A 22,556-nucleotide genomic window follows, 5' to 3' on the forward strand; every position below is an offset into this window, starting at 1 on the left:
GTGTCTGTTAAAAGGTTACCTAAGAATCCTAGTTGATTGAAAAACTTATGGTTTCCAAAGGAGACAGTTCGGGGGGGGTGGGGGGGAATGCCCTGGGGTTGTGGGATGGAAATCCTATAAAATTGGATTGTGATGATCATTGTACAACTATACATGTAGTAAATTCATTGAATAATGAAATTAATTAATTAATTAAAAAAAAAAAAAAAAGAATCCTAGTTGAGGGAGTTCCTGTCGTGGCACAGCAGACATGAATCCAACCAGAGACCACGAGGTTATGGGTTTGATCCCTGGCCTGGCTCAGTGGGCTATCGATCTGGTGTTGTTGCTGTGAGCTGTGGTGTAGGTTACAGTTGTGGCTTGGATCTGATATTGCTCTGGCTGTGGTGTAGGCCAGCGGCTACAGCTCTGATTTGACCCCTAGCCTGGGAACCTCCATATGCCATGGGCGCAGCCCTAAAAAAAAATAAATAAATAAAAAATGCTGGTTGATTGGCAAAAATTCATAGTCAAGAAAAACCAAGTTAGAAGTTCTAGATGCATTGGCATGTGTCTATAGAAACAATAATAACGTTGCTTTAGGAAAGAAGTTTGGGGGAAAAAAATAACCCAAGGTACACCCTTTATGAGTTCATTCTTCTCTGACCTGCTTGTTTTAGTTATACTCTGTAGGAATGATGGATGGCGAATTGATTGTTTCAGGTTAGACCTTGGCTGTGACTGACACGTCAGAGCTGGATCTAATTCAGGAACATGACAAATGTCAGTGGATTAAAATACCCATCCTGTTTGCTAGAGTTTCACGTGTATTTATTTAATCCATCTTCAAATGTAGGCTCAGTTGTTTGGTGGAGTGTCTATCATAGAGAATTTTATCTTTTAAGGACCAAGACCCTATGATAAAGAAACATAATGAAAAGTTTTCTAAACCTCTCCTATTTAATTTCGTATTTCTACCCCAGGGACTCGGTCAGCGGTACACACTAAATAAATGCCTGCAGATTTATATCCTTGATACCCAGGCAGGTCTTCCCTCTGTTCTACCTCCTCCAAAACCCCTAGGACCTCCTGAGCCATCTGCAATCATGATGGGCTGGGGGATGTAAAAACAGAATCTGGAAATAGAAATATCATACAAACTATATTTTAAATTATCTATTATTTAAAAAACAAAGCAGGTGAAATTTATTTTAAGAATTTATATTACTTAACCCTATATATCCAAAATATATTTTCCCCAGGTAATCAATATAAACATTTATCAATAAGTTATTTATTTATTTACTTATTTATGTTTTGCTTTTTAGGGCCACACCACCACATAAGGAGGTTCCCAGGCTAGAGGTCTAATCAGAGCTGCAGCCACCAGCCTACACCGCAGCCACAGCAACATGAGATCCGAGCCACATCTGCAACCTACACCACAGCTCACCGTTCACAGCAATGCCGGATCCCCAACCCACAAAGTGAGGCCTGGGATTGAACCCACATCCTCATGGATACTAGCCAGGTTCCTTTCTGCTGCAGCCACAACAGGAACTCCCTCCATTGCTTTTTGTATGGGGTCTTTGAAATCCAGTGTGTGTCCTACACTCAGCACATCTCCGTCTGGACCAGCCACCTTACGTGTATACTCAGTAGCCTAGTAAGGGCTTGAGGCCCGTGGCAACAGATCTAGACATTTTTGTTTCTGTTATCTTACAGAAACTTAGTGGTTTCCTAGTCCTCTCTTTCCCTGATTTTAGGGAATACTTTTGGACTTATGTGCACCGTTTTGAGCTATACTTCAGAAGACACACCTCAATAGATTTTTAAAGTTGTCTGAGACTTAACTCATACTTGATTTACTGTTACTGTTTCAAATATGCTTTTTAAAGCACTTTTTGAAATAAGATACTCTTCCCATCAAGGTTAAAACCTAGAGAAAGGTATGAAAATATTAGAACACCCTTGAAGCTTAAATTTAGATCAGGGCATATTGTAGATTTCCCTCCCATGAATTTTTCTGTGGGAGAAAGGCATTGATTTCTCCATATGGAGTCTCCCCCAATCACCTCTTCCTTTTGCCAGCTTTTTGTGTACGTTAAAGAAGTATGTGGAGGGAGGTTATTCAAGGCATCATTTAGGCATTCTTGCTTTAAAAAAAATAAAATAAAATAAGACTTTGTCTTATCTTCAGCAACCATAGAGGCAGCAGGTGTTCTAAAGGCTGCAGTTCTAGCACACGTTCATGCACATCTTTGTTTCTCTATTTCATTCCTTCATTCATTCATTTGTCTTTCAGACAACTCAGTGAATGTCTCTTACGGGCCAGACAACTTGCTGGGCATGGAGGTTAGACAGTGGAAAGGAATCTCACAATGTAGTGGGAAAATTGTGTAAAAAAAACTACAAATGTTAACATGTGCTGTCCATCACCACCCTCAAGAGGACGTATTATTTATTCTTTGTTGGTGTGATAGAGTTCGGGCCCAGATGTCTTTGGAAATCGGGAAGTGTTTCTCTCTTCCTTCACTTTTACGGAAGGTGCTAATTATGTGGCTGTGCCTGGATTCCAGCCAATCCTTTTTCCAAGCAGATACCCTTATCCAGAGAAGCTTATGTTCCTGCTTGTGCTTGATTATTAGAAGCATCAAATTAGACTGGATAGCTATCGAAAGAAATCAGTGCTTTACTATTTGAAATTATACATGGGCTATAGTCATACTTTTAATTCAAGTACTGTCACCAAAAATCATCACTGACTGTTTATTCATACTGCAAATCCTGGCAAAAAAAAAAAAAAATACTCCTACAACCTTCCATTCATCTGTATGTGTGGATCAGAGCTTCTCACCGCTTCCTCAAGTACATGGATCACATGCCATGGTTTTTGTTAATGCAGGGGAACAATGCAGAATCTGTTTCTCTCTGGTTCCACCAAGTGTTCCCACTTGTCAGGATGCTCTTTGCAAAGATGAGATGGGATGCAGAAACCTGCTCCTGTGTATGAGGACAGGCAAGGCAGAGACCCATTCTGTAACCCAATGAAGTGTCCTAAATCGGGAAGAGCTGGGATGTGGAAACAATTGAGTAGCCCCAATAGACTCACCTAAAAGTGCCCTGGACATCTAGCTGGTCTTATGGCAGGACATGGGCTCTGGAAAGGAAAATTGCAGCAGAGAAGTACTGTAGGAAAGTCTGCCTCAGGGAGGCCGGATACTGGCATGTTCTGATATTGGGTGGAACACAGCCCCCAGGCATCCAGGAGCTGGTGTGTGTTAGGATAATCTGTTGCTAAGTTAGAGAAAAGGGCCTTTGTTACCAGATGGGGTTAAACAGAAGAACTCCACTGCCTGGAAGACAAGAGAGGACTGACCGTCTCATCCATAGGGGGACCGGGGTGCCAAAGAGGTGACCAAGGCAGAGACGCAAGAACTGGGCTCAGCCGGCAGAAAGCAGGCACACAGTTGAAATTGCCTTTTAAGAACGACGCATCCATCTCCTTATCAAATATAGGCCAGAACGTTCAGCTTGAATTAGCAGCATAGACTTGATTTTGACTCACAGAGCCTGGGCTGTAGCCCCGTAGATCTCTTCTGCCAAAGGTCCGAGTTTTCAGAGGTCAGGGAGAGCTGAGCTGAAAGCTGGGGTCAGGGAGGAAAGCAGTGTCCTCCAGTGACCCTGGCTTTGTGCAGAGGGCAGGGGAGGGGAGGTACAGAGCTGGGAATGAAGTGGAATGAAACACTGCCATCCACTCCAGAGTCCCACCTTCAGCACCTCATGGTGTTGATGTCATTATTTAAGCCCAACCCATCGTCAGGTCATGTACAGTTAGACTGGGGAGTGCTGCGTGGACTCAACTGACAGGGTTTGTGAAAGGCAAAGGCACTGGGAACAAGTTTTCTGCTTCCCTCCCTGCTTTCTCGGCGGTCGCCACCACCAGTCTTCTTGCTTGGACATTATTAAGGTCCTCCATTTCTTCGAAACACCAATCAGCGCCCCCCCCCCCCATCCTCTCGTCTCCTGATTTCCTTGATGTGATCTTGTTCTTCCATCTCATTGACGCTCCTGCTCTGTGTCCCTTGTTTTGCCCCGTCTCTGTTTCCTACTCCCCAGTGGCAGGGGATCTCAGAACTTACCCATAAGCCTGTTTCTCCTCTGCGCTGTTGGCACGGGCTTGCTTCGCTTCCCCACTGCTGTAAGCCTGGCTCATCATCCCGAAGGATCACTGCAACAGCTACTTAACCCGGCTTTCCTCTGCTCTCACTAGTCTCCTCTGCTTCTGCATGGATCTTCCCGAAGCTTAGGTCTGATCTCACCACTCCCCTGCCCAGAAATGTTATCACCTCCAACTGTGAACAAAATTAAGCCCCAACTTCTCCCTTGGATCTCAGGGCATTTGCATCCTGGTCCATGAGGCCCCCCTCTCTGGTCTGCATTCAAGCCAGACTGGCTCACGTACTGTTTCTCAAGAATAGCGTATACTTTTCCTCCTCTGAGACTTTCTGTTCTCCTTTTGCCCTATAATTGTGGGAACCGTATGCTTTGGTGTGTCTGGGTCAGCCCTGGTTGATTCCTCTTGTCCTGTTATCAGTACTACGCAGCTCCCATTTCATCCTCAAAAGTGTAGTCGTTTGAATGATAAATTATATGGTCACCCCACCTATAAGGCTCCTTTTCCTGCTCCTTCTCTCTGTCTTACTCCTTAGTCCACACTCTGACTTCGCGTGTGGTCAACATAGCCCTATCCTTTTAAGCCATGTGCCAAAAAAAAAAAAAAAAATTAATTTTCATGATATTTTTCCTTCTCATTCTCCATCCTACCATCACCCATTTAATGTATTCCCGTCCTATTTTCAACCCCTGCATTTACCAGCATGGTCTTGTAGTTATTTGTATTTACATGTGGGTGTAAGATTAGGTTGTTTATTTAAGAATTTTCTTGTTTCCTGAGATAAGGTTGTATTGCTATAAACTTCCCTCTTAGAACTGCTTTTGCTGTGTCCCATGGACTTTGGAGTGTCGTATCTTCATTGCTATTGGTCTCTAAGTATCTTTTAATTTCCTCTTTGATTTCTTCGGTGTTCCATTGGTTGTTTCATAGCATATTGTGTAGCTTCAAGAGTTTGTGGTTTTTTTTTTTTTTTTTCTTTATAGTTGACTTCTAGTCTCATAGCATTGTGTTGGAGAAGGCGCTTGAAACAATTTCAATTTTTAAAAATTTACCAAGGCTCGATCTATGACCCAAGATGTGATCTATCCTGGAGAATGTTCCATGTGCACTTGAGAAGAATTGTATATTCTGCAGCTTTGGGATGGAATGTTCTATAAATATCAGTTAAGTCTGTCTGATCCAGGGTGTCCTTTAAAGCTTATGTTTCCTTGTTGATTTTCTGTCTGGTTGTTATTTATATGTTTAAAATTGTATCCTCCATAGTACTTCACAATTCAAGGCCTATTCTTTGACCAATTAGAGGGCTATCATCTGCAAGTAACAGAAAACTCTGACTTGACCATTTAACAATAAGGAAAGGTTATTACATCACAAAACAGAGTGGCAAGTTAGCAGGGCTCAGAAATGACCAATTCAGTGTCTGAACCACAGACAGAAGATCCAGGTTTCTCTTCTGACATAACATGTATCTACTCTGCTTTTGCTCTCTCCCCTCGCACCTGCCCAGGGGCCACTCATCGTCTAGAAATCATATGCAAACATGATGATGTCTAGAAGAAGCAAGAACCCCCTATTTCCAAAAAAAAAAAAGAAGAAGAATCCCTATTTCAGAGGCACCCAGTCCTAGCAGAAGTCGCCTCATCTCTTCCTGGGCAGAATCCATGACATGTCCAGGCCTAAGCTGGTCACAGATGAGGTCATCAGGGCTTGACAGATCATTCATCCCTGGAGGCCGGGGGTGGGGGTGGGGGGGTGGCCCTGCTTCTCCTGTAGATCACGGCCAGGAGAGGAGGTTGTTAACTGAGCAAAATCAAGGCCGTGTTAGGAAGAGGGACAGTTAACACTGATTAGGTAAACACCTGTGTCTGCTACACATAAGTTAGGGTTCAATCAATGTTTATTAAATAAGGTTTTAGTTTTATTTCCAAATGTGCAGAATTTTAATTCGCTTGAATATTCTAATGTTGAAATGAATTATAACTACTGATATTAAATAAACCTTTAGAATGATCAGTACCGCACATAACAGGTTCATGTTCACACTCTTTTGCTTCAGTTCGTATGGAGAGATTATAATTAAGATTTTGAAAGAAAACTTGATTGAGATTTTAATAGCTATCTAAAACTGCTGGCTGGAAAACTGCTCAGAATTGCTCATTAAGTAGAATTGTTTCCTGTTGCCTTTTGAGGGATTTTTTTTTTTTTGAGTATTTGAGTGCTATATATGTCATAACACTCAAATATTCATAGAATTTCAATTACCTGTGAACAGTTTACCTTTTGACCCTGAGTCCCAGAATTCTCAAAAATGCCTGCCAACTGTGAAATGTAATAAACAGTGGGTCAGAAAATTGTGATTTTGAAATGCCCTGTAGCACCCATGGGAGTTGGAAGGAGAGGCCGCTAAGGGAGGTTCCTCTGGTCAAACCCATGAGAGGCCTCCGGTTCTTTCCCCCAGCGTCTGTTCAGGCCCGACCCTTCCCAGGTCCCCTGTGAGTAGGTCAGAGGTAGAAGCCAGAGGATCTGGAGCAGTTCTTGTTCCTTGCACAGTGGTTAGTGCTGGACTCTGTGCATAGGAGTTTGTTGAACCTTCTGAAGTGCTGCCACCGATCTGTCACCCAGATGATACCGGGGGAGACCCTAGGGGGCTGGTGCCCTCTGGGGCAACATGAGAAGGAACCAGCACCATTACCACAAAAATATTCCATACAATAAAAGGGATCAGAGAGGACTCATTTTGCTTCTGAATGAAATAGGAAGCGCAGAACAGAGGAAGACTGCTTCTAAACCCCACGCTGGATAATGATGCTCATAGTCTTGGACCTTGGTGCCCCAGGGCTTTGAGTTGACATTTGCTGTTTCCAGCAACACACTTGCTAACTGCTGAGGTACGATGACTCTAAATATTTTGACAGCCTGCGGTAGGACTCAGTGGAGAAGCAGAATCTAAGATTATGCCAGGCTTGGAACCTAAGGGTATGCCTGGCTTTCTGAGATAAAGGGGGTGGATAAGACTGACTTCTTCCCAAGCATAAAAGTCAGGGATTCTTGTCTAAGGGCCGTTTGTTAACATTCATGTTCAAATACGTGTAAACGTTAATCCGAATCTCGTGGGGAGTGGTGGTGGGAGAATAGCGTGGAAACGGAGTCAGCTGTATATGGAATAGATAGTGGACCTCAAAGTCGTGGGGTTTTTTTTTTTTTTTTCCCTTCATAACTCAAACGAATAAAAAAAATTCTAAGATCAGTTCTATAGGCTTCTACTATTCTATTAAACTTCTGCACATAAATTATTATTCTTTCAAAGAAGAATATGAATCCGTATTTTTCCTTCAAGGTTTTTAAATCAACTTCCTGCTAATAGTATCCGAACCTCCCACGAAACTGCCCCATCACCACCAATACTTCAAAATGACATTGCAGGGTACCAGGCTGACTCTAAAAAGAAGATTCAGGAGGCTGGGAAGACATTGCAGAAGTTAATATTCCTAGCCACTGCACGCTGCCCAACCACGAAGACCCTGCCCTCTTCTTTTGAGTAAAAGTAACTGTTCATTAGAACATCTTCTCTAGAAGCCTCATCTAACTGTTTTGTTGTTGTTGTTGTTGTTGTTGTTGTTTTTTAAGGAACAAATGCCAGTATTCGTGCTTTACTCAGAAAAGCTAATTGGGGGAAATTATATTCATAAGTGCAGAAGTTCAGATGCAAAATTTTAACTGCTAAACTTTTCATCCCCAAATTAAGCAAACTAATAAACTATTAGAGTGTAGGGTTTGACATTGAGTGGTAAAGGAGGTTACCACTGGATGTTTTAAAAGTGCTTTGACTCCATTCCTGCAAAAATCTTTAATAATACGTCTGGCATTAAAATTGGAGTTTCTCTGCCTGGATTTGACTCTCACGCCTGCCATTAGCTATGCGAACTTAGGAAAATGACTTCATTTCTTTGTGTCCCGGTTTCCTTATCTGTAAAAAAGGATGGTCATCCGACTTCACCAGGTAGGGGTGAGAACCTTGTTGAATTGATATGTGTAAAGTGTTTGCAGCAGGACCTGGTCCATGGTAAGTGCTATGTATCATTTTTTAACATGACAACGAAGGGAGTGTATTCATGAATTTATATAAGAAATATGTATGCATCATAAGCGTAAATTAAGGGTATTTGGGATGATTAGTTTTCTAAAATATATTTCCCATTATACATTGGACACCTTTACATTGGCTTACTTAATACATTCCACCGAATCAGAGCTGTTCCAGTTTGAACATTTACATGGTAACTGTAGCTTTTCCTAACACATTTGGGGGCAGTAAGCTGGAAAGTATACCGAGTACAAGTCAGGCCACGCTGCAAAACCAGCTTATGTGCCAAGATTCATCTCATTCATTTATTTTTGGGTCTCAATCACGCTGGTCTTTGTACATTCTCATCAGCATTTTTAATGACTTGGTAAAGTAGACGGATTTCCTGCATAAGCAACATTTACTCTTCCCGTGAACGTGTGTTAAAAATAAAATCCTTCAAATGTCTAGTCATCTTTTCCAGTAAAAATGAGTGGCCTTAGGAGACATTTGTCCCAGCTGCCTGTTTAAGGATGAGAGATGAAAACCAGGAAAACCAGGTAGAAGGTGGTCTCCGGGGCAGATCCGTATGATGAGTTTGAAATTGCAGGGAGTACTCTTTCTGCATTCTCCGCCAGAGCTGTCCCCTCAAAAACGCCTATTTTCACGAAAAGGAGAGTGTTCCCCAGAGTTTCAGAGTTTAGGCTGTTGAGGGCACAGTCCCTTCATGGGGGGAGGTCCCTTGAAGGTGACCACTGAAGACTCCGTCCTCTTGTACAGCAGAGATTTGTATTTTGGTGCAATAGACATCGCACCAAACAGCAGCACTGATTCTCTGAACTAGTCAAAAAAAAAAAAAAGACAGAAGAAAAGGAGCTGCAATTACTGTCCACCGTCACGAAGGGTCACTGCGTTGACTCAGGTCCTTGGAGAATCCTCCCAGGATTCAGTTGCCAGCAGACACCTCGAGGAAGTCCAGTGGGGGAAAGTACGGCTCTTCCGTACTGTGGGGGCAGAATGTCCTTCTTTCTTAGCCATCAATTGGAAGGGTCACGCAGATTCCGCTCGTCTTTCCTGACCACTTTCTGCTGCACAAATACATCTCAGAGTCCCACTTAAATGCCTCTTTATTTTCCACCTGGGTCATTTTTTAGAGTGATATTTTCCTCTCTCATTGTCTGCATTATACTTGTTCTCTTTTGTTTAAACGTTCTTCCTTCCTCTTCCTGATAACTAGGGAGAGGCAGCGAATGCGTTCCTGTTGCTTTATGAAGTTAGCCTATCTCAGCTTTACGTTTTTGTTCTAAAGAGCCCTAATTCTTTTATGCAATTATCATAAATAGCTATGCCAGCTTATCTTTCCTAAATGTGAATTTTTCTCTTCTTTAAAAAAAAAAAAAAAAAAAAAAGGCTTTGCTTTTACTTCCTCTGCCTGGTTTCTGGGCTACAACCTCTACCAGATACTTAGGATTGTCCCCACAAAATAGACTGCTAAAATCAAATAGCTTTGGGAAACCCTGGGCAGTAAAAGCAGTTTTCTTTAACAGATTGTCATGCTTTGGGTCATGCAGGAAAGCTAATGAGAGGAAATCACACTTGTACATGCAGCAAGTTTAGACGAAAAAGTTTTAACTGCCAGACTTTTCTTCCTAAAATAAAGCAAAATAATAAAACATTGTCATGTCAGGTTAAGCTCCAGAACTGGACTGCATAAAGTTGAGCAAGTCCTGGCTTCATGTCTTATTACCTGAATACCCTTGATTAAGTCAAATAGTATCTCTGCATTTTAGTGTCATCTGTAAAATGAAGATAGTAAAATAATACTATCACAGGGCAGCTAGAAATCATGAGTCTTGACGTGCACTAGTGCATTGTGAATCTCCAGGAGGGGTTATGGTTTGCAGCTTTTAGCTGCTTTTTTTTTGGTTTTGGTTTTGGTTTTTTGTCCAAGAGTCTCCTTCCAACCCCCCTTTAAAAAGCCACTTAACATCCAGCTGAACTTAGTTTTAGAAGCACTGACATAGGGATATATAATTATTGCTTGTGCTTCAAAGGCTCATTTCTAAAAACTCCGTTATCTCCAAGTTCCAAAGAATATTTACCTCTTATGGCATTGCTTTTTATTGTTGATCAGAGCTGTGGAAAGTAATTCAAATGTGTACTTTAGAAGAGCTTGAAAGCAAGCTAATAACCTGTACATAGGTTTTTATTAATTAATGAGCCAGCTGTTTTGAAGAATGACAGGTACGTTATAACAATCCTGGCCTACAGATTTGTGAACATGCAGAATTTGACCTTGTATGTTAACATTTTTTTAAAAAAACCCTCCGAATAGGCCCAATGAATTTGTATGACAGTGCTTTTATAATTCATTTTTCTCCTAGCTTATGTTCACTGCATTTTGTGAATGGTTGGGCAGAGTCCGAAGATCATGTAAAGTTTAATTAGCAGCTTTTGTTTTAACTAGAGAAGTTTTTTTTTTTTTTTGATGGTTTTCACAAGCTTCTAGTCATTAACAAAAAATAAAAAAAAGAAGTGTCGTGCTGTTAAGTAGACCAGATGTCCTCATGCTCCTCTCCCCTGCCCTCCAACACCAAACACAACACACATACACACATATGCACCCCAAAGTGAGTGTCAGGACTTTCACGTTACCCCAGCTTATCAGACTGCTCTGCGATGCTATTCCAGGCATCCCAGATGCTATTTCAGGCACTGCAGACTCCTTCGTCACAGCATTAACCCATCACAGGTCTGAGGTGGACAGATTCTTCAAGGTCACATCATGTTGGCTAAAACGTGCATCATGCTTACCCTGCTAGCTCCTCTTTCTAAGAATTTTATAACCATGAACTCATTTAATCTCTACCACAGCCCATGATGGCATCGTTTGTATCATCTTCATTTTACAGATGAAGACACCGAGGCAAAGAGAAGCTGTGTGACTTACCTAAGGTCGTTCAACTAAGAGGTAAAGGCAGGACTCAACCCCAGGCATTCAGGTTCTAGAGCCACACGTGCTGTGCTGCTGGGGAGACACAGGCATGCCTTTCCTGTGCTTGGAGCAAACATCCCAGGTCATATTTCTCCATCCTCTGCTCTCTAGTGCTCAGGCCCTGGAAAGTTAATTTCCACCAGACTGCTTAGACCGGATCCCTTTCTGCAGGGGTGTTTGGTCACAGTCCTCAATCAGCACTTACGGTCATCTCATCCCTTCTGCATTCATTCACTAGTATCACATGTGTGTGCATCCATATAGACTGGGAAGCTGGCAATTTCCCTGCTGCCCTCCTGCGATTCAGCCATAGTGAAAAGTGCAATAACAAATGCCAGAGAGGGTATGGAAAAAAGGGAACCCTCTTTCACTGTTGGTGGGAATGTAAATTGGTACAACCACTGTGGAAAACATTATGGAGGTTCCTCAGAAAACTAAATATAAAACTATCGTATGATCTAGCAATCCCACTCCTGGGCATATATCCGGACAATGCTATAATTCAAAAAGATACATGCACCCCTGTGTTCATTGTGGCACTGTTCAAAATAGCCAGGACATGGAAATAACTTAAATGTCCATCGACAGACGAATGCATTTGGAAGACATGACACATACATACAATGGAATACTACTCAGCCATAAAAAGTACAAAATAATGCCATTTGCAGCAACATGGATGCAACTAGTTTCTCAGACTAAGTGAATTATGTCAGAAAGAGAAGATAAATACCATATGATATCACTTACATGTGGCATCTAAAATATGGCACAAATGAACTTACCTACAAAATAGAAACAGACTCAGACATAGAGAACAGACTTGTGGTTGCCAAGGGGGAGAGGGAGGGAGTGGGATGGACTGGGAGTTTGGGGTTAGTAGATGCAAATGACTACACTTAGAATGGGTATGCGATGAGGTCCTACTGTAGAGCACAGGGAACTGTGTCCAATCTTTTGAGATAGAACGTGATGGAGGATAGTATGAGATGATGAATGCGTGTGCGTGACTGGGTCACTATGCTGAACAGCAGACATTGGCCCAACACTGTCAATCAATTATACTTCAATAAAATAAAAAGAAATGATAAGTTAATTAAACCTTTTTTTTAAAGTGGACTCTGAGCCTCAGGGTGAGCACGCCTGCTGTGGTGCTGAGCATCGGGCAGCTTGTCAGGGTCCTTTATTGCTCCAGATCTCATGTAAAACATCTGGAAAGTGAGAGTCTTAGGTTTCCTGTTATTTTAGGTTTCCTTTAATCTCTCCTTCTGCAATCCCACCCTTCACCACAATGCCTAGAATAGCACTTTGCACAGTACAAGTACATACTAATTATTTGTTCAGATAAATATCTAGAAATCCCTTTTAAAGTACCCCTGAAAAATTTAAACTTGCGGTAATCAGGAGTTTCAGACCCCTTGAAATATCCTGTAGGGAGCTTGGAGGGCTAATTACAACACTAATGGCTGGAACCCCAGCCAGAGTTTCTGAGTCAGCAGGTCTGGGACAAGGCCCGAGAATTTGCATTTCCATCAAGTTCCTAGGCTCTGCTAATGCTGCAGGTGGGGGGACCACACCTGAGAACCTCCGCCCATAGAGCACTCTCGAAATAGACACATCCCTTTCCGCTGGCTTCCCAATTAAGAAATGATTTCATAACGTTGTCCCAGACATTGGTTGGTATGACAGCTTCATGTGTTTCTTAGCTCCTGCTATCCGCCTTTTAGCAGGGGTCTTGTTTTGAAAGACAACAAACCTTAATTTACAGGAACAAATCTAGTTCTTGACGTCATATCCTTCTATCTCATCTGCCTTTGACCCACTGCTTCACTAAAATTGTTCTCTCCCTAGGGTATCCGGGCCTCCTGGTTGCCACACACCCCCGTCTTCACCACTGCTGGTAACGTGGTTCTTAGCACAAGATGAAGAGCATGTGCTCAGGAGATGGACTGCTTTGGGTTCGGATGCTAGTTCCTCTCTCACCAACCCTAGGCACTTTATGTACACTTTATATGCTGCATCTGTAACTGGATTTCAATAACAAGACCTACCTTATAGGGTTGTTTTAAATATTAAATTCCTAAGTATTTGCAGACCACGGAGAAGAGTCCCTAAAACATAGTACATGCTAAATAGGTTTTTTTTTGAAATATTTTTTCCTCAACTTTACTGAGATATAATTAACATATAACATTGTGTAAGTTTAAGGCAGACAGGTGTCGATTTGATACCTTTAATCTTGCTGAATGATTGCTTCAGAGCTTTCGCGAATCCCTCCCTACCATCATATCATTACCATTTGTGTGTGTGAAAAGGTTTACGATCTACTCTTTTAGCCACATTCAAGTATATAATACAGTGTTTTTAGCTATAATCACCACATGGTACATTAAACCCTCAGAAGATGTTAATCTTATAACTGGAAGTCCGTGATCTTTAACTAATATCACTCCATTTCCCAACTTCCTAGGCCTTGGGATTCAAACCACCCTTCTACTCTGTTTCTATGGGTTTTGAGTATGACTCTCCCCCCCCCCTTTTTTTAGGTGTCATATAGAAGTGATACTATACAGTATTGGTCTTTCTCTGTCTGATTTATTTCACTTAGCATAATGCCCTTCAGGTTCATTCAAGGTGTCCCAAGCTGTAGGATTTCATTTATCCCATGGATTATTCAATGGATTATTCAATCCATCAAGATATATATACCTTCTGTAGGGAGCGTGGAGGGCCTATTAAAACACTAGTGGCTGGAACCCATTAGAGTTTCTAGATATATCCGTGTCTATAACCATATCTATATCTGTCTGTCTGGCCTCCTCATCTTTATCCGTTCATCTATAAATGGATACTCGCAGCTGTTTCCATATCTTAAATATTGTGAATAAAGCCACCGTGAACATAGGAGTGCAGATAGCTCTTCGATATCCCGATTTCCATTCCTTTGGAAAAATACCAGTCAGAAGGGGGGTTGCTGGATTATATGGTAGTTCTATTTTTAATTTTTTCGAGAGATCTCCACACTGTTTTCCATAGTAGTTGTACTAATTCGCGTTCCCATCAGCAGTGCACAAGGGTTGCCTTTTCTCTAAACCCTGACCGACACTTATCTCTTGTCTTTTTGATAATAGCCATTCTGTCAAGGAGGTGCCATCTCATTGCGGTTTTGGTTTGCATTTCCTGATGACTGGTGATGCCGTGCCCCTTTTCATGTGTCTGTTGGCCATTTGTGTGTCTTCTTTGGAAAACTGCCCACTTTTTAATTGGGTGGTGGTTTTGCTCTTGAGATTTGTGAGTTCTTTATATATTTTGAATAATAACCCCTTATCAGATAGATGATTTGCATATGTTTTATCCTGTCCTATAGTCTGTGTTTCTATTTTGCTGATTGTTTCTTTGGTCGTGCAGAAGCTTTAAGCCAGCTTTTTATTAAACATTCAATGTTTCCCAAATTTGCCTCTCAGAGTACCACCTTCATGATTTCTATTATGATTGCATATAACCTCAACTGTCCTTGATTTTTTTCCTTTAAATCAATCTACTTTACTAACAAATTATTATAAAAGAAAACATATAATTGCTATAAATGGAATACTAGTTTCACCTGATAAATGGAAGGGAACCATAACATGAATACAGTGAAAACTAATAATTTTTTTTTAATTTTAGCAAGTTATTTTCTGCTGAACACTCTGAGCCTTAGACTTAGTACTTTATGAAAAACAGGGAAATTTGAAAGTTCTCACTGCTATAACACATCACCCGTGTTTCACTGGCTTCCTACAAGAGAGTTTATCATGTGTTCATGTAACTGTCCAGGGCTGCCGACCTGGGGACCTTGACTCCTTCTGTCTTGTGGCACCAACAGGTGCTGGGCCCAGAAATCTCTCTGCTTCCAGTCAGCAGTGAGCATGGGGAAGACACCTGAATTTTTGTCTTTTTGGTGCGTAACTGTTATCCTTTGGTGTCCTCTCCTGGAGGCAGATGTGCAAAAAATATTGGTCCAGACTGGGTAGCCACTTCGCACAGCAGCGTTATAGTTTGAAAGTGAGAACCTATGTTTTTGGTGGTCAACTTATGAAATACACACAGGTTATACCAAGACATACCCATAGCTTCTTTTTTTTGTATAATGATTTTTAATTTTTTCCATTATAGCTGGTTTACAGTGTTCTGTCAATTTTCTACTGTATAGCATGGTGACCCAGTTATATATAACATGTATACATTCTTTTTTCTCACATTATCATGCTCCATCATAAGAGACCAGACATAGTTCCCAGTGCTATACAGCAGGATCTCATTGCTAATCCATTCCAAAGGCAACAGTCTGCACCTATTAACCCCAAGCACCCCATCCATCCCACTCCCTTCCCGTCCCCTTCCCTCTTGGCAACCAGGAGTCTATTCTCCAAGTCCTGCATGGCTTCTTATTTGCTGGGAGACATTTTACAACTGTGGCTTCACTAACGATATTCCTTCTTTGGTTCAAATTATTCTCCTCTCTCTTAACCTCAGTTTCACTCAGAAATGTTTCAAGGGTGAAATTCATATACACACAGAAGAAACTTCAGTGTCTCCATATCTCATGGCACAAAGCTAATGAGATGGTAGCCAGTGGAGCTTTTCACCTCTTCATGTAGCTTAGAACTTTCTTTGGCTGGAGGGGAAATGAGCTGTCTCTCTCTATGTGTCTTTGCAATACCCAAGAATGCATAGTGTGTTTGATAGACACCTACATATAAACTCAGTACCCTCCTACTTTTGAAAACTTCCATTTGTGCCATTACTAAATTTTATAAGTTGCTTTTAAAAGTTGCTTTTCAGATATTAGTTGACATATATCTGAAGTATGTGAGACACAAGTCAGGTGCCATCTCACTGGTTGCTGGAATATACCTGAAATGGTTTTTTTGTGTGTGCTAATGTCAAACCAGTGAAGCCGGGATATCTTTGAGTGACCGCCAGTTGAAGGGAAGAGGAATTTCTAATTGGATTTTTATAAATGAAAACATTAAGTCATTTGGAAGTTGATGTTTGATGCATCTGTCATGATGTTATCTTCCAGGAGAAACTAACTTCAGCATTTTGTCATTAAGAAATATGGATCACAGAGGGTCAGCCTCCAGGGGTTGAGCTGTGAGAGCAGCGTTATGTGCTCATTACAGAGACAGTTATGCTTGATGATTTATGACTCACACCTGCTTTTTTTGTAGGTCGCTGTTCATCAGCAAGGTGGGACTTTTGACTTGTTGCCAAACTGGGTAAAAGATGAGAAAGAGAACCGGATACTAGATCTGTCCTCAAAAATGCGTTGGAGACATGGCTGGGTCATTTCGGATGGGGGAGTGTGTCGATCCGGCTCCATAAGCAAGGTGTCGGGTTCAGGGAGCTTCGTGCCGCCAACACTGAGTTCAGTAAGACCGGATGGAGTGGCTTAGGGAGAGGACGGTGTGTCACAGGGAACAGAGTCCTCCGTTTTGGTTGGTCTGTGGAATGTAGGGCTTTCATTATCCGGCTGGGTGAGGATGGGGGGTCCCACTCATTCCACCAGGTGAGTGGACTGGGAGGGGACAGTGATTCAAGGAGCAGCACCGTCGCTCAGACACCGTTGCTCAAGTGACAGCCCTTCAGTATCCGCTCCCGAGCCCTTGGTGGGCATCTTATCCTATAGACCCGAGGAATCAGAGGGCTTGTCCTCTTGGCAGAGGAGGGGAGGTGGTGGGATGAGGTTGGCAAGCCCCTGTGAGGGGTCCTGGAAGGCAGATGCAAATGAGGTGGGGGTTGACTGCTCTGTTCTTACTATGCACCCCCTTCTACCGCTAGAGTCTTTTTTCCCTTTTCCTTGTATTTCCCAGCTGCGGTGGGGGAAGATTGCCCCCTGTGAACTGTTAGCCCACGGGAATCGGGTTGATTCTCCCCGGGGAGCCACAGGTGTCCTGCTTAGGTGTCCTCCTTTCTCACTTTCTGGGCCCCTGCGGCCGGAGGCAGGCAGGGGAGGGGCTGTGCACCTTGGGGTCCATCTCAGTTAATCCCCTCAGCTCTCTCTGCAAACAGCTTTCCTTTCTTAGTTCACGGGAGAAAGGAAATTTTATCAAGGAAAACCTCAAAGTAACAGAGTGACAAAGCTTTTCGCATCTTCGTCTCTGGCCTCTGTGCCCTTGTCCTCGCTCCCTGGAACAAAAGCCACCACTTGGGATCTTTCCCAAGGGCCGCTTTGGGCATCTAATGAAGACGGTGGTCAGTGACTCCCGATTAGGAACCTCTTCTGGACAGTGGTGAGAAAATGACCAGAGCACCAGGTGTGCAGTTACACCTGCGGAGCATGCTGTAGAAATGTGAAGAAAGATTGCTGGAAACGGAGCCTCAAAAAAAATGAATGAACAATAATGGCAAAGTTAGAAAGATGGTGTGATGCCCTTTTGGTCTTTGTTGGGAGACTGGCATGTGTGGCAAAAGGATCAGGAAAGTCTTTTTCTAAACTGAGTTCTCTTAGACCTGGAGAGCCCAGGAGGTGTGCAGGTAACTTTCAAGTGCTTTGGGTCCAAGAGCTTTCCCTTAAGACGGTAGAAAAGGAGGAATGTGGCGGGACTCCAGGGTGTAACCTGTGCCTGGAGGAGTGTCAGCAGAGAGCAGAGAGCGGACCTGGCTTACCCTGGAAAAATGACAGGAAATGCTTCCAGACTTCTAGGTAGAGGCTCTGGTCAAAAGAGCTCTCACCTTGGACTCAGGTTCTGGCTGTGCCAGTAAGAGACACATGTCACTTCTGTGTTTCTCTCTGGATAGGTGTCCTTGTCTATAAGGACAGATTGAGCTAGATTTCATTCATTCATGCAGCCATGCGTATTTATTGCCAGCCACTGTGCTTCAGTAGGGAAGTATAAAGATAAATGTGACATAGCCCCTGTCTCAGAGAAGCTCTCAATTAAGTGGAGGAGACAGATGTTACTGATACTTATAAAGTCGTGTGTAAAATACCATAATAAATGTACAAAGTGCTATTGGAACGCAGAGAGGGAGGGCTGGACTGTGCAATATGTAAATCTTGTTTTAAGAACTGAACTGCTTACTGTTGCCTCTCTTAAGCAGGGACCAAGAATGAAAGGCAGAATGTATGGGAGTGCCTGGTGTGTTGGGGAATGAAAATGTTTAGCTGCAGCTACAACACAGTATGTCTGGAGGCTCCTAAGAGTGGCAGAAGCTGAAGAAGATAGGTTTAGGCTCACCTGTAAACAGACTTGTACGGCAAATCCTGTGTTTTCATTGGCTCTGAAGACTCGTTGGACATCATAAATAGGACATGTGGTTGGCACAAAATGTGAGCAGGGAAATTGCAAGCGCAGAGGCGAGTTCTGAGGATGCTATAATGCAGGAAAGAAGTGATGAGGGACTGGACTTTAAAATAGCAATAGTGATAAGAGTGGGCATATGTGAAATATAATTAAAATATAGAAGCAGTAGAATTTTAGCCGTTGATAGAGGGAAAGGAGGGAAGTGGGGCTGCAGCATGGTATGTAAGGGTGAGAGGGTTTGCGTCTGTCTGTCCAAGTTGGGCAAGAGGTTCAGGGTGGGCAGCAGGGATTTCATTTTGGATGAAAAGGCTTGGATGACTTCAGCATGCAGATCTGAGCATGCTGAGATGTTGCAGTTTAATGGGTGGTTGGAGACCTGCCTCTGGAGCTCAAAGGAGAGAGAAGTAGGATTCTTTATAGTAGCAGGGCTTAGTAAAGCTTTAGGAGGAATGAAGTCCTCTAGGGAGGGCTTCTGACAGGACAGGAGAAAAAAACAAAATGAAATCAGGGAATACAGAATTTAGGTCTGCAATTGACTGACCAGATTCTCTGTCCAAGGCAGACTCAATACACTTTAGCCTGTGTTCAGGTCAAGTGGAGAACGACCATTCCTCTCTGAATCCTGCCTCCCAACGTGGCTTGCATCCAAATCTTCTACATCTGTCTCATAACTACCCTCCCTTGCCAAGTAGTCAGGGTCACCCCCATCTTTCCCTGATGGCATCTTCATTTGGGATCTCCTAGAAGTGGGTACCACCTGTGATGAGATGTACAAGAAATTTATCACGAGAAACGCTGGTAAAAGATAAAAGTTGCGAGGTGGTAAGCCTGCGAAGGCCAGGAGAGCCTCCCGACTGTGCCGGAGGTCTGGCCCCTGTGAAGGGGAGAAGGAAGGAAGCAGGATTGGGTAGGAAAACCCTCAGAGAACAGCACCGTTCCAAGAAAGACTTGGCCAGAATCATGGGGAGTCTTTAAACGAAAATTGCCAGTTAGAGGCATGCCACATCTCAGGGAAATGGACTTACCCGGCTTCCCCTGCCATGCCCAGCATCTCTGGGAGAAACCTGCAGGAAGTGTGGCCTCAGCAGGGACTTAGTTGATCCAGAGGAGTGGCAACTGGGGCCATCAAAAGCCTGCCCAGTCCAGGAGGTCCTAGTGGCACAAGTCATGGCCATCACAGATGCCCTCAGTGACTCAGTGACACTCCCTAAATATTCTGCTGATACTTATGGTCAAACCAGTCAAAACTCAGCATGTACATCCTTATACCATTATTAATGATTTCACTCTGTGACCACCCAGAGTGGTTAGAAACCTTTAAAGATCAGTGCCCAGCACTGTGCCCTTAACCCAAGAGGCATCGAGGTATTTACTGTCCTAAGAATCAGGTTATTTTCATTGCTTGGATTTATCAGAGTTGTAACAGTGGAAGTTTTGACTTAGGAAGGTGGGGTGGGGGAAGTTAAAAAATAGGATATGGATGAGGAGCTCTGTGAATGTTCTAGTGAAGGAGGAAGAACTAGAGCATGGGAAGTAGACAAACCCGCTGCAGGAGAATGGACACTAGGGTCTAGGCACACACATTTGATGAGACAAAGTCCAAGGAAGCAGGCTGGACACAGTATCCAGAGAACATGGTGGAAAGCGCTGGTCAAGGGTAAGAATCAGCAAGGGGGAGGTCCAGCAAGATGTAATGGACGGGAGCTTGAAATAGGCATTGCTGCAGCTCCCTTTTTTGGAGAACCTTCCACCCACAGAGGCAGTTTCCTACACCGCATCACATCTTTTTAACCTTGGTTAATTGGACAAGAAGAGACACCTGTCTCAGGCTGAGCCTTCTGGGGATTTTGAATGGGGGTTCAGTAAATCTAATTAGTTGAATTTTCCTTGAACCGAGCTGACAGGTTCAAGACAGGCAGGGAGCTTGGAGACGGGGGCAACTGTGTACACAAGGAAGCAGCAGAACCGGCTTGCAGAAAGACAAGAATGAGTCAGGCATGCAGAGAAGAGATGAGATGAGAGACAGTGTGACTCCAGAGAGAAAGAGTGAGACTAAGAGAGGAGGTGCCTGGGCTTCTGAGAAATTTCCATTCCTGGACCTAGTTGTGGGCCCCCATCATGCTAGGGCCTGAGAAAACCCACCAACCCTAGAATAAACTCCCTATTCTTCTTAACCCAGTTTCAGGGGATTCCTTCAGTAGCAGCCAAATGATAGTGACCAAGACAGTGTTTTGACAGATATGTTTGAGCCATAAACAGGGAACTCAGAAACATGCGATGTGCTGAGATACAGGCAGGCAGGTTATCATTTGGAAAACCGGGAAGAGGAGCCCAGACAAGGCAGCATTTAGTCCAGTAGGAACCTGGTAATGAAATGAGTCACCAAGTCAGAGGCTAAGCATATAGGATCTGGTTATAGGGACTGGCATATAAAGTAGAGCCATCATCTCAGGACCAAGGCAGAAAAAAGTGTTTATTGGGAGTCAGGAAAAAAGGTCAGAAGCAGACTAACACCTTCTGATCTGTTGAGGATGTGATCTATTGAGAATGGAATTCATTCGGGCATTCAGGAAGAGTTCTTGGGTATCTACTACAATTTGGGAGCTTTGATGTGTTAACAGTGACTTGGGGGTTCAGGGTACTGGGGGGTGGAGCCAGCCTGGAAATGGGGATCTCATGATACCTGGCGTGGAGGAGACGAGAGCTCTCAGAGGGCAGAGTCAGGGGGGATCCAGCATGCTCATGATGTGGTGTTGGTGAGAGAATGTTAGAATTGGGAACATTCTGGGAGCAAAATAGTCCTGGAAGAAGTTGAAACTGAAAACTCAGAAAGTAACTTCCTTCATGGAGCAGCAGAGAGCAGGCAGGGTAGGGCATGAAAGGGTGATTTGGAACGGGGACTAAGAAGGTGTCAGACACACAGCTTGTCTATCTGTCAGTTTCTCCGAGCACTCTGGTGGCAGCTGACAGACCCATAAAAAAATACCCCTTGTGCCTGTTTAGGCTGGATGAACTGTCTCATCATACACCTGCTCTACTTTACCAGAGTTAGGCATTTCAGAAGGATTTGGAAGGCTGGAGACTCGCCCTTCCTAGTTCAATTCAGCCTTCCCAGATAGGCAAAGCTAGATTCTTTTAAAGTAATTCAGCTCAACATCTTCTGGTTAAACCTTGACCCCTGACCTTCTTGGAAGAAGAAATACAGTGAGAAAAGAGGAAAAAGGAGGCAGAAGGAAGCATAAAAATTAAGAGATGTCTCTTAATCTGTTGCACACATTGGAATGAAATTAAACATTAATCTCCTGTGACCTCCTTCTCTACCTTCCACTTAGAATTTTGAAAAATCACAGGTATTACTTTTCACATAGACCCCAAAATCCCTTCTTCAGAGGATGCTGGGGAGTCCCTATATAGTACATTATTTAACCCTGATCAGGTGAACTAAAAGTGAACCTTAATGATGACAAAACAGGAAACTTGCTATTGGCCGCAGTTTCTTTTCTCATAGTCTTATTTCTAGAGTCAGAAGATCTAGGGCTTAGTCAGAAATTTTTTTCTTGGCTTCTGACTAGCCTTATGGGGAGCAAATTATTTAAGCTCCCCAAGCTTTCATTTTCTCATCCATAAAATGATATGATGACACATGACACTTGCTCTAGTACCCTGCTGGGTGATTTTAAAGACCACGTACCAAAACAAATGAAATGGTACAAACACCAGTGGAAAGTAGCGAGGTCCTTTCATAAATCAGCATAGTTGAGCAAAGAATCTGGACCAGAACCTAATTTTTCTCCTCACTGGCTCTGTGGCCTTCAACAGTGCATTTGAGTTCCAAATCTTGGTTTTTGCCCTTGTGAAAGAGGTATGATGGTATTCTCCGTTTCATATAATTTTTTTATGAAGACTAAAATGACCTATTTATACTACACTATAAAGAATATATTAGTGATTACAATGCTTAATAATGCCCCGGAATAGAATAATATTATTTTGATTAGATTTTCTTGTTATAAAAGTATTAATATAATTTTCCATTAGTATATCTATATC

The 22,556-nt window shown here is 42.9% G+C and overlaps 2 protein-coding genes and 1 long non-coding RNA gene across 8 annotated transcripts in view; 1 reads left to right on the forward strand and 2 right to left on the reverse strand.

Annotated features, from left to right (window-relative positions):
* Positions 1–22,556, forward strand: part of PLPPR5 (phospholipid phosphatase related 5) — a 120,961-nt gene that overhangs the window by 20,958 nt on the left and 77,447 nt on the right.
* SNX7 (sorting nexin 7) overlaps positions 1–22,556 on the reverse strand; it is a 306,908-nt gene that overhangs the window by 15,906 nt on the left and 268,446 nt on the right. The window lies entirely within an intron of this gene.
* On the reverse strand, positions 15,334–22,250 carry LOC146404228 (uncharacterized). Its single transcript, XR_014844684.1, has 3 exons — positions 19,048–22,250; positions 18,441–18,575; positions 15,334–17,542 (listed from the first exon to the last, which is right to left on the reverse strand). It is a non-coding gene; the product is annotated as an uncharacterized LOC146404228 (long non-coding RNA).

The sequence above is a fragment of the Sus scrofa genome, chromosome 4 (genome assembly GCF_054392235.1).
Source record: "Sus scrofa isolate SSC_HxYL_T2T_F1_AM1 chromosome 4, Sscrofa_HxYL_maternal_Yorkshire_Landrace_v2.0, whole genome shotgun sequence".
Classification (NCBI taxonomy): Eukaryota; Metazoa; Chordata; class Mammalia; order Artiodactyla; family Suidae; genus Sus; species Sus scrofa.